This window comes from Helianthus annuus, chromosome 6 (assembly GCF_002127325.2).
Source record: "Helianthus annuus cultivar XRQ/B chromosome 6, HanXRQr2.0-SUNRISE, whole genome shotgun sequence".
In the NCBI taxonomy this organism is placed as follows: Eukaryota; Viridiplantae; Streptophyta; class Magnoliopsida; order Asterales; family Asteraceae; genus Helianthus; species Helianthus annuus.
Genome location: NC_035438.2, coordinates 4,770,384 through 4,783,126, shown reverse-complemented (window position 1 = coordinate 4,783,126; position 12,743 = coordinate 4,770,384). Strand labels below are relative to the sequence as shown.

General features: G+C 32.8%; 1 long non-coding RNA gene across 2 annotated transcripts; it reads left to right on the top strand.

Moving 5' to 3' along the window:
- The first annotated feature begins 359 nt into the window (after nt 1-359).
- Nucleotides 360-9,637, top strand: LOC110884912. 2 transcript variants are annotated; one of them, XR_004859901.1, is made up of 20 exons: nt 360-609; nt 905-1,037; nt 1,178-1,508; nt 1,673-1,777; nt 2,759-2,845; nt 2,932-3,011; nt 3,269-3,430; nt 3,541-3,655; nt 3,784-3,929; nt 4,224-4,455; nt 4,590-4,818; nt 5,641-5,907; nt 6,013-6,506; nt 6,889-6,952; nt 7,070-7,195; nt 7,386-7,453; nt 7,537-7,886; nt 8,480-8,539; nt 9,082-9,189; nt 9,279-9,637. It is a non-coding gene; the product is annotated as an uncharacterized LOC110884912 (long non-coding RNA). The 2 variants fall into 2 exon arrangements; XR_004859902.1 differs by having other exon boundaries at nt 3,736-3,929.
- Nucleotides 9,638-12,743: the final 3,106 nt, after the last annotated feature.

Genomic DNA, 12,743 nt, shown 5'->3' with positions numbered 1-12,743 from the left:
TCATCCTAGCCACCTCACTACCATCTGGAACCCGTGCCAAATTCCCACCACATTGGCTATCTCAGATAGTGGATCACCCAATTGCAAAAACAGTTATAAAAAAACCCGAAAAACCATGCAAAATCTACTAACCCCACCCAAAGAAAAAACAAAAACACACACACATGTCCCTTACCATGGGTGGCAACCCCTATTTTGAAAGATTTCAAGAAGGTAGCCCCCAAGTTATTAGGGTAAGATATTAAGCTATATCTATCTATTATACTAAAGCAAAATAACTTTGACTTTTTTTTGTATGACGTGGCATTCCTCTGAAGCCAGAAAATTAGTTTTTGAGCGCCAAGTTCGTTTCCTCCTATTTCCTCAATCACACGCTTATTTCCTTCTCCATTCAGAAACCCTAAATCTTATTTCTCTTCATTACCTTTACACACGGTTTATCGATCGTCGCCTCATCCCCAAATTTGTTTCAATCATATTACAATCACAACTCTAAATGTCAGCTGATTTTAACATATGTTGATCGACAATCGAAGGTATCAAGATGTTGATCGACAACACCAGCAGCACGTATTCTTATGTTGCCGGTTTGATTATAGAACCTTATCGGTATTATTTCTTGACGAATCATTTATAATCTTTTCTAATTTTAACATATTCTTTAACTTAGGTATATTGATTTTTGTCAATAGTTCTTGCTTATTCTGATGAAATTGTTGTTAAAGTTTAGATTTTTTTGATGGGTATTAGCGATTTCACAATCTTTGATGTTATTTAGTCGTCGTTTTTGCTTATTGTTATGAAATTGTTGTTAAAGTTTGGATTTTTATGTATGGATATTAGCGATTTGACGATCTTGGATGTTGTTTACTCATCGTTTTGGTCTGATTTGTTGTTTTTTCAGATCGGTTGAAGAAGAGATACGACCCAGGTTTCCATGCCCGTATTGCTATGCGGATTTTAAAGAATTAACATATTCTTTGTCAGGTTGTTTATGCAGCAATGTCTAAAGCAAGAATGCAGTCTGGGCTATGCAGGTTTCTTTTATTTTTTTATTTTTTTATTTTTTGTAGTATTCTTGGACTTTGGAATTTACAAATCATTATGTATTACTTATGTCTTAATTTCTAACTTTGTTATATTTAATTATGTTCTACTTTTAATGATTTGTTTGTAGGGATAGTAGGAAACAAGTGTATCTAGGTAAGCAATTATGAGCTTGATGTCCTTTTGGTTTGACTTGATTTCCTAGACACTGGATTAAAGTGTTCAGCGTGTTCATACATAGTGGAAATATCAAAGGGAGTAGACTCCCTCGGTTCAATATTTATACAGTTCGTTTTTAGTGGTTTGACAACTTGAAACTTGAATCAAGTGTTGGTAAACAAACCTAGCGGCTTTCTCTCAACAATCTAAGAGAGAAAACGGGACAAGTTCCTACACAAGTTCATCTAATCTTATTATGGAGCCGCATCAACTAATAGAAATCAAACCACCTCAACTTTCAGGTACCGGTAACAATTTTATTGAAATTTGTTGGGACATTTTTTGTGATAGTTTTTCTCATTTTTTGTTTATTAATGATGTTTTTTTTTCATGTAAGTTTCTTAGAGTTGTTGTCTTAACATGCCTGTTATAGGTCTGATTTGGTTATTCCTTTATGTGTTTTCAGGTTTTTTGAAGAGACATTTGGACTGATCCGGTGTTATATCCGAGTCTGACTAAGAGCTGGTGTCTAACATGGTTGTTTGGGACTTCAAATCCAACTAAAATCAAGGTAAGAATGCTGATTTTGGGGCTAAGATTTGTTGGGTTACAAGTTATATTGGTGCTTTTGTGTATAATGGATGAACCATAGCAATTTGAAACCAACCTGAGGCTCATATGGACTGGTAACGGGGATGTAGCCAGTACAGAGCTTGCCAACTCAAATTGCCGTAATTCATCACCAAAAGGTTTTCAAATGGATGTCTCACCACCAAAACATTTAACAAAGAAAGCGGATATGTTCTTTTGACTTTTAGTTTGGGTGACTTTATTCATTATGATCTTTATATAGACAAATCAACAAATGAAACCGGATGATATATTGTTACAACCACCTATAGTCAGTTAATATTTCAAAATGAATGTCATTACAACTACCTATCAGTTACTATTTCAAAATGAATGTAATTAAAGATTCTCAAGTGTGTGTATATATGTGTGTGTTTTTATGTTTGTCTCTGTCTATACAAAATAGAAAATGTTCTTTTTTAACCATAGACTCCGATGACAATGATTAGACCAAGCTTATACGTTTATTGAAGTATCTTTTTCAATAGTTATACTTATTGTTGAAGGGCTGGGTGTGGATTAAGATGCTCGATGATGACATTATTGTTGGAAATTGGGGCTTTGTTTTCTCTGTTCTTTTCTTATTAAATATTTAATATGTTTTTTTTCAGAAGATCAACCTGATATGTATAAATGTATAAGAAATAGAATTTGTAGCTGCTAATTATTTTAATTACATGCTGCTTGAGATATTGTGTGTGTTGTATTTGGTTATAATTACATGCTGCTTGAGATATTCCACCCCTCTAATTATGCTACCTATTTATACTATGCTAATCTTATTACATCCATGCTTTTAAAACTTATCCCCTTGATGTCAATTTCAGTGTTGTTATTTTCCGCTTTAGGGACCATAAAAACAATGTTTTGGATCATAAAATGTGCATGATTCGAATGCATGTTTATTTAAATTATTTTACAGGACCCGACTGATCAAACTGGTATAGACAATTACATGGTGCAGGAACTAGATGGAACCAAAAATGAGCGGGGTTGGTGCAAGCAAAAGGTATAGTTCGAAACGTTAAATCGATTTCTTTTCTTGCACAAATTCGACATTAATCATACTTACGAATGAATCACTTTGTTGTTTAGCTTGGCGCAAATGCCATTCTGGCGGTGTCTCTTACAGCTGCAAAGCGGGAGCGAGTGTCAAAAACATTCCTCTTTACAAGGTAACATATGTTATAAGTTCAAACTATTTGCTAAATGCACATTATAGTTGTTAATTGATAAGCTTATCATGGGTTCTTTCATTATCATCATGGGAAGCGCGACACTATTCCCTGGGATTGGCTTTGGGCCTTTTCTGCGCAGCTTAGGTGGAAGGCGTAAAGATCATGGGTCATTTTTTGGACACCCGAAAGCACCATTAGCTGTTAGCTTCTATGAATTTAGGATTGATTTTGACATTTTTTTTTGTTACTTTTAGACATATGAACTGTTGAAAAAAGGTCAGAAGACGCTTTAGATGTATTATATTGGGTTTTTTAAAAAGCTGAAAACTTGAGGAGAAAATGGAAGTTGTAAATGAACAAGATTCTCATCATCCACTCCCTCCTGTTCGTGCTTCAACTCCTCAACTTATAAACAGGTAAAATATAATTAATGCTATTTATATATCTCAGTTAACTTCTTGATTATGGTTCAGAATGTATTATTTAGTTTGCGTTTTGCAACTTCTATTTTTTCATTTGATTTTAGATACATGGAGTTAACCAGCGGGATTTGATAATGAAGTTTAAATGTTGAATTTGAGAAAATGGCTAAAGCTTTTGTGGTTGGAGTTTCCACATATTCACAATCTTTGCCTCTTACGGTACTATATTGTTAAGATATTATCTTTTATGAATAAAAAGTCATAGAAATCCTTCAAAGTCTTGGACTTGATGCTTGTAGAGGAGGTGATCTATCAATAAGGGGATACTTCTTTATATGTTGCTGCAGAGAATGGGCATGTTTATGTAGGGAGCTTTTCGAACCCGCTTTTTATCTTTGATAATGGTATTTCGTTCAAAATGAACTCGACTTGAATATATGATGCTTAGGGACCGTGGTTGGTCATGCAAGGCGTGAGGAAAAAAGTTTGTTTGGTAGGTCATGCACTATAAATAAATTATTTTCATGGGAAGAATAACATAGAAGCAACATGGTTTGTTCTGTTCCGAGAACACAAGTTGACTTCTGAAAGTCAAACAATCTAATTTTCAAATAAAATTGTATTTCACATTTTAAAGGAGCTTATATTGGCATCAAGATGTATAATAGATACCATCTATAAATAAAAAACCAATGTGAAAAATATTGTAGAATTAGTGTAAAAAACTCCGTATAGAAAAATACTATGTTTAACTTTTGTCTCATTCTGTCTTCGAAACCTTTTGCAGTTTGGCATTAATATAGGCTGATCAATAGTTTGGTTATAGAAATGGCTTTTTTGACACATGTGCATATGACATCCATCACTTTCAAAGCATGACTTACAACCAGTTCTGCATAAAAGCACAGTACCAAATCTTACTGGCCAGTCGGAGCGGAAACTAGCTACACAAGCAGCCCAGTCAAGTACTCTTGAACCGCCTTCTATGCTGGTTGTTGAACCGGCGAACCGGATTGATGGTTGGACTATATTTTCAAAGCCTTTTTAGTTTATTTTAAAGTATTTTTTGTTTTAAAATAGTAAAATCACATCTACAAATTCATTTTAAACTACAACCTCTATGTTTTGCTTATTCTGATCTCAATTTTGTTAGCATTGTTGTGGCGTACGAATGACCACACCCATGCAAGGAAGTCCCGGTGGTGACGCGACTAGCGTTCCGTCGTTGGAGCTGTGTGACAGTGGTGTACGAACGGGTATTCAGGTCAACGGTGGTGGTTGTGGCAGCAAGATAAAAACATATTGTATTGGACTTTGCTTCTGTTGCGGGTAAAAAATGCACTTACGACGCCTTATGATTGAAAGCAGAAAGTTTGTTGGAGGTACTTTGTTTGTGTAACTGGAACATTAAGATACTTTTTGTAAGAAAAATACATGCAGCCATAATTTTTTTTTCTTCGTTTCAAATTGTTTTGTTAATTGTGTGTTTGCTAAAGAGATTTGGACTAGATTATCTTGGTTGAGTGAGTGTGTAGGGTAATTTCAACCTTCGGGCCTATTTGACCCGCTTCAGTTTTAGCCTTGGTTTAAAAACACACCTAGGAGCAAGGTAACTTCCATCGCTTTTGTGTAGGTAAGGCGGGTTTGATAGTTTTAGCCTTGACTTTGAAAAGCGCGCCTTGGCGCAAGGCAACCCAGATACAACCACTATCGCTTTTGTGTAAGTAAGGTGAGTGTTGTACGTAAAGTGGTCGTGAGGCGTGCTTATCAGGCAAAAAATTGGCATAAGACGCATGTATGAGGCGTGCTTTTTGAATGCGGACATATTTTGATCAAAATTTATATATTTTGACCCGTTAAAAATCCGACTCCGATTTTACAAAATTTATATATTTTGACCCGTTAACAGATACATGAGTTTATTTCGAAGATACCGAACTTTGACTGAGTTGTTACCAATCTAAATTCGAGTCAGATTGTTTTTGGTGTCCAATTGACTGAATTGTTACCAATCTAAATTAGAGTTAGATTGTTTGGTGTCCAATTATGTCTGGAGTAAATAGTTACTATCTAAGGGTAGTTTTGGAATTTGGCTCAATTACGGGTCAAGTTTAGTTAGGATTTCAACTTAGTTCGGAGTAAACTGACATATATCAAGTGGATATAACATTTTATATTTGATAATTTCCACTTTTTTTTGTTAGGGTATTGACAACCTATCAAAGTCAAAGACAAAGCACACATGAATATGTTGAAAAGAAGGTGAAAGTCGGTTACAAGTGGGATTGCAAGTTTTGTGTATATATATATATATCTATTATATATATGCACCCAGCTCAAAAGCCTTGATGGGGGGAAATCGAAGTAATTCTGAATATTCTTATTTTTGTGATCAATAATGCTATACATCATTGCCAGTATTTGTGGGTTTACTATTGTGATTGAGAATACCAGTTTTTAACTGTCTTCAGGTATGTTAACACGAGTAAGCTTATAAAGACAAATAAGTGGATTTGGGTGATATATTCTTATAATCTTGAAGTTATTAACTGTTGGTTATTATTATTATTTTGCAGTTGGAAACATACCATTTGATGCTGGCCAAAATTTTAAATGGTCGAATTGTGTATCAAATGAGGGGTTTTGTTTCTCAACCGTTTCAGAAATGGTTTGATGATGTGATGGCTGCTGTCTTGAAGGCGCCAAATGCTATGGATTTGTGCCCGAATGTCAGTCCGAAATTGTTTCATTTGTCTAATCTCTAAATTATCCTACAATATGTACAAATAACATATTGCAGGATAATTGTGGCTATATTTGTGTTGAATGTAGTTCAATACGAGTTGTATTACTGAAAGGGTTTGACAAATATTTGTTACTGAACAAGTGTTATATTTATTCTATTATATTAGATTATGAATTGACAGATATCATGTAATTGAAATTTCAAAATTCATAGGTTGAAGTTCAAGTGTGCAAGATTCATTGCGTAAGCAAGGCTCCTCCTAGGCTTACTATAAATGTTGAGGATGCAGCCACGAGTGAGGCTGAAATTTACAAGGCTTTAGAGGTGTGCTACTGGTAGATTTTGAATTATATAGTTGTCACTAGTTAGGTTTATCCCAAATGAATGTGTTAAAATGGTTATATTTGTAGATTTCCAAGGTCCTTTGTGTTGAAAAGTCTTCCGATTATACTGTAATGGTCGGCAAGGGCACGAGCAGATTATCATTCCTCATTAACTATCTTTTGATTGGGGATAGCTAATTTGCTTTTTTTGAAATAAATTTTAGGATTGACTGGTTATCAATTTGTTGGAATATGAACTAATAAACAATTAAACATGTATGAAAACTTATTTATAAAGGGCTTTTTAGTTCTACCATTCTTTGTTAAAGAAAAGAAGGTGAAGTAATTAAAAGTTATCTTTTTTTTCTTTATTATTTCTATAGAAGTTGCCGATTTGTTGAAAAACTATCATTGGGATCTCAATGAGTTTCAAAACCTGCTAAGAAGGTGAGAACTAACCATATGTTGTAATATATGCTAATTTCTCTGTTAATTGGTAGTTATTTATTTATTGGATTACTAATCATGCGGTTAATGTACCTTTGCGGCCTTTTATTGAGTCAGGGGACAATGGGAATGATGTAAGTCAACCTGTTAATCGGCTGCTTACCCCTTTGATCTCGTATGTTATGGATCCAGTTGTTGCTTATTTTCCCAATGGTTATGCTTCTTCTGCGTATTACTACGGAGGTAATTTAATGTAAATTTGAATTATTAAAACTAAAACATGTAATTTTTTTGTTATTATGATGTAATTTTGTTATGGTAACATGTATTTCGCTATAAAATGAGTGGCTGCTTGAAAATTGTCACATTTAGTAGTTTAAAACAATCAAAATAAAAGTTGTTACTGAAGTTTCTGATGAAAATTGTATGTTAGATTATGATGGGGATGCCAATGGCTGGGATGATTACTCGAGATACGTAACCCCTATTGGGGCGTCTCATGTAAGATCGTTTTTTGTATTATTACAATTTTTCGTCGTGTTATCATATTTATGCATGCTGATTATTATATGTAAATGACCAAGGTGTTTATGAAGATTAGGGGTCAATTATGTATCCTGGTGGGATGATGCCCATAAGTTGTTGGATGAGATGATAAGGTGTGATTCATCAAATATTCATGAGGTTATTGGCCAGATGATTAGGGAGATTACGATGATGCTTCTAATTGGCAAATGGTGGAGTATATTTTTTACAAACTCAACACTAAAGGTTTTGGTTTAGGGTTAAGATTTTACAACACGCTTCTAGCAGCTTTTCGGTGGTTAGGACAAAAGTAAAAAGTTGGAAGAGTGCTTAAAGAAGCAACAAAAAAATGGACTTTTTCCTGAAATGTTCCGCAACGGCACACATGTGTGTCTGTTGATGTACACAGGTATATAGTAATATCCATTAGTTTTCTTTTTCGGCTCAAGAATATGAGGAAATGTAGTAGACGTAGCAGCTTCGACTTAAATGCTTATAAATGGGCTAGGTTAGGTTGTTTTTATCTCTAATGGATCAAATTAGTAGAACGAATGATATGTATAAAGAGGCCACCCAAATTTTCAAGCTTTTCATTAAGGCTACCCAACTATTAAAAATCCTCTATAGGCGACCCAAGTATGCATCCAGTTTCGTTTATACCAAATCTAGCCAAAAAATATGTTGAATCCTTTGCTTTTTCCGATAACTTAACGGAATGGAAAGGAAACTAAAAGTTTTAACTTTTTGTAAAGTTTATATTCGTTATCCAGCCTATTGTTTGTTGAATCTGGTATAAATGAAATCAGGTACATGTATGGGTGATTTTTAAATTAGTTTTAATAGTTGTAAGGCCTTAATGAAAAAAGTTAAATAGGTAGGTGGTCTCCTTATACATTTTACCTAAACAAATATTAGCTTAAAAGAAAACATGTTAGCTGAACTAACATATTTTATTCCAAAGTTTAGATTATAAGGGCAAATGTTCAGTCTATCTTATTTTAGGTGGTCTTCCATGTTCTTCCTCATCATCCAACTGTGACTCCGCCCTCTGATGGCACCCAGGTACGTCTTCTCTCTGTATGATGTTCTTGAATCATGATTTTGAAATGAATTTAATTTGTTTTTTGTTAAGATTTTATGGATCAAGTTAGGGTTATCTATTACACTAAAACATGGGGGATAAGTAACATAAATCCAACAGTGAGTTTGTTTCAAGTTCTATGCTCTTAATTTTAAATGAAAATGTATATAATTAGATCTCATGTGTAAATTTAGGTTTTACTTTGTGTGTTTAGTAGTGTGAGTGAATATGAGCCACATTAGCAACCGGCACGGAAGCGGCCGTTCTTAGCAGCATCTAAATAACGAATCAAATTTTTTTATCAATTTGTTCATTGACAGGTAAATTGTTTGTTAATTTTACAAAAGTAGTGTTCAATTTGATTATTTAGCAAGTTGGTGTTCATTGAGTCGGCTAATCCAACTAGGAACAATTGGGTTCCTAAAAAGGTGGGAGTGATCATGTAGAGGGCTTTAATGAAAAGGCTTTCTACTTTCGCTGCACTAAAACAAATAAATCTGCACATTCATGTGGTTTCGCGCAGGTGGTTTGGCAAGTCATCTCACAATGGTGTAAACTACAAGGTATATTTTATACAAACTTGAGAGATGTTTTGGGGCTATCCAGCTTTGTTCCAGGTTCAAAGAAGAAGGTAATCAACATAAATTGTGATTCATTTTTTAAATTGAAATAGGTAATTTGTAAGATGGCCTATGGTGTGTTTTTAAACTTTATGTGAAGGTTTACCCGGTCGAAATGCGGCGAGTGCTACTTCTATTATTGTTAACTCTGAAAACGGTTCAGTTGGTTAAAGTTTTTCGGGAACAAGTTAGGAATGGTTCCTTCGACTGAAGTACATGTTATTGAAGCCGAGTTTAAGGGGGATGGAAATACAAGTTTGAAAAATCAGGCTAAGTAAGATTAGGCCTAATCGTGATTTATGAAAACAAAGAACACAAGGAGCTGCTTATGAGTTTTAATGCGTTAGCAACTTAAGTTTTAAGTTTTTTTAAAATTTGTAATAGAGTAGTAGTTTTGTGTTCGTTTGTTTGAATCACCTTATAGCATGTGATTGTAAACTTATAAAATAATTGAACTGGTGGGGATATATTTTTTTGAGTTAATTGCCATTTCGCCCCTGAGGTTTGGGCACACTTGCCATTTTCGTCCAAAATGAAGGTTTTATACCATTTTGCCCCCAACGTTTGTAACTTTTTGTCATTTTCATCCAAATACCTAACAAGTTACTTTATATCTTATTATGGGTTATTTTTAACCTAACCAAGTTAGTTTATACCTTATTATGGGTATTTTTGAAATTTATCAATTATAAGGGGGTAATTTATAAATTATCTTCTAGTTATTATTTATCAGCCTTTATAAATTATCTTCTAGTTATTATTTTTGAAAAAGATGATCCAACATTAAATTTTAAATTTTACTTTAATTAATGCATATATATTGGAGATGGTCTATTATTAAAGATTCGAATTATAAAAATACAATTCATATGATAACATATGCTTTGTTCATTGTTACGCTTTTATCTATTTCTATGTTTGTATACCTAAATAAGATCACATTGGTGTTAACATTTTTATAATATAACACGATTTTTAGCTGTGTATATATTTCTTTACATTAATAATATAAGCATTTATACTTTAATATGTTTGCATTTACAGTTTTACAAAAAAAAATATTAATAAACTTTAAAAGTCTTGTAATTAAAATGTAATTTTACAGATCACTATTAACTATTCAACCTAGAACTTTCACTAAAATTATTGAACCAAAACCACCTATTGATTTTATTAGGGTTACTAAACGGGTCGTGATGTCACGCGTACATAAACCCAAACACGACACGTATATTCCCGAATTAATACAAAAACAACCATTTTAACCTGAAAATTTTTATTTTAATATTGTTTGCATGTTAATGCTTTAATCATAAATGTACATATCATTTTAGTTTTTAAGCAATCATTCTTAAATTGTGTATTCTTATTTTTAAACTTATTTAACAAAAGTAGTCAAAATTTAATTTATTACTAGAAGATAATTTATAAAGGCTGATAAATAATAACTAGAAGATAATTTATAAATTACCCTCTTACAATTGATAAATTTCAAAAATACCCAATAATAAGGTATAAACTAACTTGGTTAGGTTAAAAATAACCCATAATAAGATATAAAGTAACTTGGTTAAGTATTTGGATGAAAATGGCAAAAAGTTACAAACGTTAGGGGCAAAATGGTACAAAACCTTCATTTTAGACGAAAATGGCAAGTGTGCCCAAACCTCAGGGGCGAAAATGGCAATTAACTCTTTTTTTTTTTTTTTTTTTTTTTTTGCAATTTGCGGCTTTATAACAATACAAATAATTCAGGGACTTTTTCTAATGTAGCCAACATTTTTGCAAATTGAAAATGTAATCATCTTCTCAAGGTTGCTTTAAATCATGAAAATCAGTGGCACAACAATTGCAAATCCAAAATTTTCTCCCTTTAGAGACAGTGTTCTTGCATTACTCTATTATCAAAGAAAACAAAAAGGTCAGTAATTTATTATAATTCATGTGATTTTTATTTTTTATATGTAAAGTGACATTTTTAATAAGTAAGTTTATGGGCAGTGGTCGAGCTTGAATGGAAACTCGGTAGGGGGCGGACTCTAAAATTCCAAATTGGTGGATGCCCGACTCTTAAAAATCCAATAGTTTACGCTACAAAAAACAATTTTTCAGTAAAATAAACGTCAAGTGCAAAAAATCGATGGGGGCCGGATCACCCCCGGGCCTCCCTTATCCTTTGCCTCTATTTGTGGGAACTAACCGGATTAAGTAATGGAATATTTCTTTAATTTCAAATTTCATTAAAACACTGTTAAATATTATATGATTTACTTTGAATAACCCGTGTAAGTATGAGTGAATTGGGTTAGTAGTGTTTTGTTTTGCATGTTATTTTGACAACTCAATACAGCTCTTCCTATTTAATTAAAGTCATAAGAGGTAAGAGGCTGTGTGTTGGCCAAAATGCCTCATTTACCTTTCTTCGTATTGAAAAAAAGAAAAAAAAATTTACTTAATAGATGAATTTGAAACTAAAAATATTGGAATGACACATTTGATGATATGTAATAGTGTGTATAAGGTATATGTAAATGAATTGTTGCAAGAGAAATATTGATTATTAATTAAGATTGTTTAAAACATTAGTTGTATAAATAACCAGTTGGAAACAACCATTAAAAGGGAATGGGTCAAATGTTTTGTCTTTATTTTTCTTTATTGTTTACTCAGTGTGTGTAAATAAGAAGTACGAAATGCGGATTTTGATGTGTAAGGTTTTTTTTTTTCTTGAAGTGGTTTAGCCTACCTAATTTGAGAACAGATCGAGATACCATGTAGTGTAGAGCAACATTCCCTTTACTATTCACATGTAGTTGATAATTCATTTCATCAAGATATAAATTCCTCAAAGTTATATTTCATCTCGCACAAAGTAGGCGCAAGTGAAGGTAAATATGATCTATCACTACTTTGAACCTTACAAAATTATAAAAAGATGTGTTAATTTATTTAAATCTAAAAATGTTATTGTAAATGGTTGCAAAAAAGGCATATAATTTAGTTAATTTTTCCCTTCGTAGGAGATATATCCCTCAATAGCATATAGTTAAATGTTTTTCCTTCCTATACCTCATTAGCATATATAAAAGGTTTAAAATGTGTGCCACTTCTTAAATCTTTCATCCTAGAGCCAAATGTGCCACACGAAAGTGTTGCCAATATTAAGTTGTATAAAATTCATGATTGGTAAAAAAAAACCATACAGTATCTAACATTCGCTATTTTAACTTTTAATAAACTGTTGGTAGTGAAGAAGGTCTATAATCATTTTGCTTTTAAATTGTTAGAGCTTGGATACGATATTACCCTTAAGTGCATGTTTGGCTAAGCTTTTCCAACCAAGTTATTGACTTATTGACTTAATCAAAAAGCCAATAAGGAGTTTTAGTGTTTGGCAAACACAAAAGTCCTTTTTAAAATGACTTTTTGAATAGAAGGAAAATGAGTTTTTGAGAAGTTAACATGTTGTGACTTCTTGATCAGCTTACGACTTTTCAAACATCAAATTACCAAATTACCCCTTATAACACCCCTTTTAGTCATTTTACATCAATAAGCTAAGCCA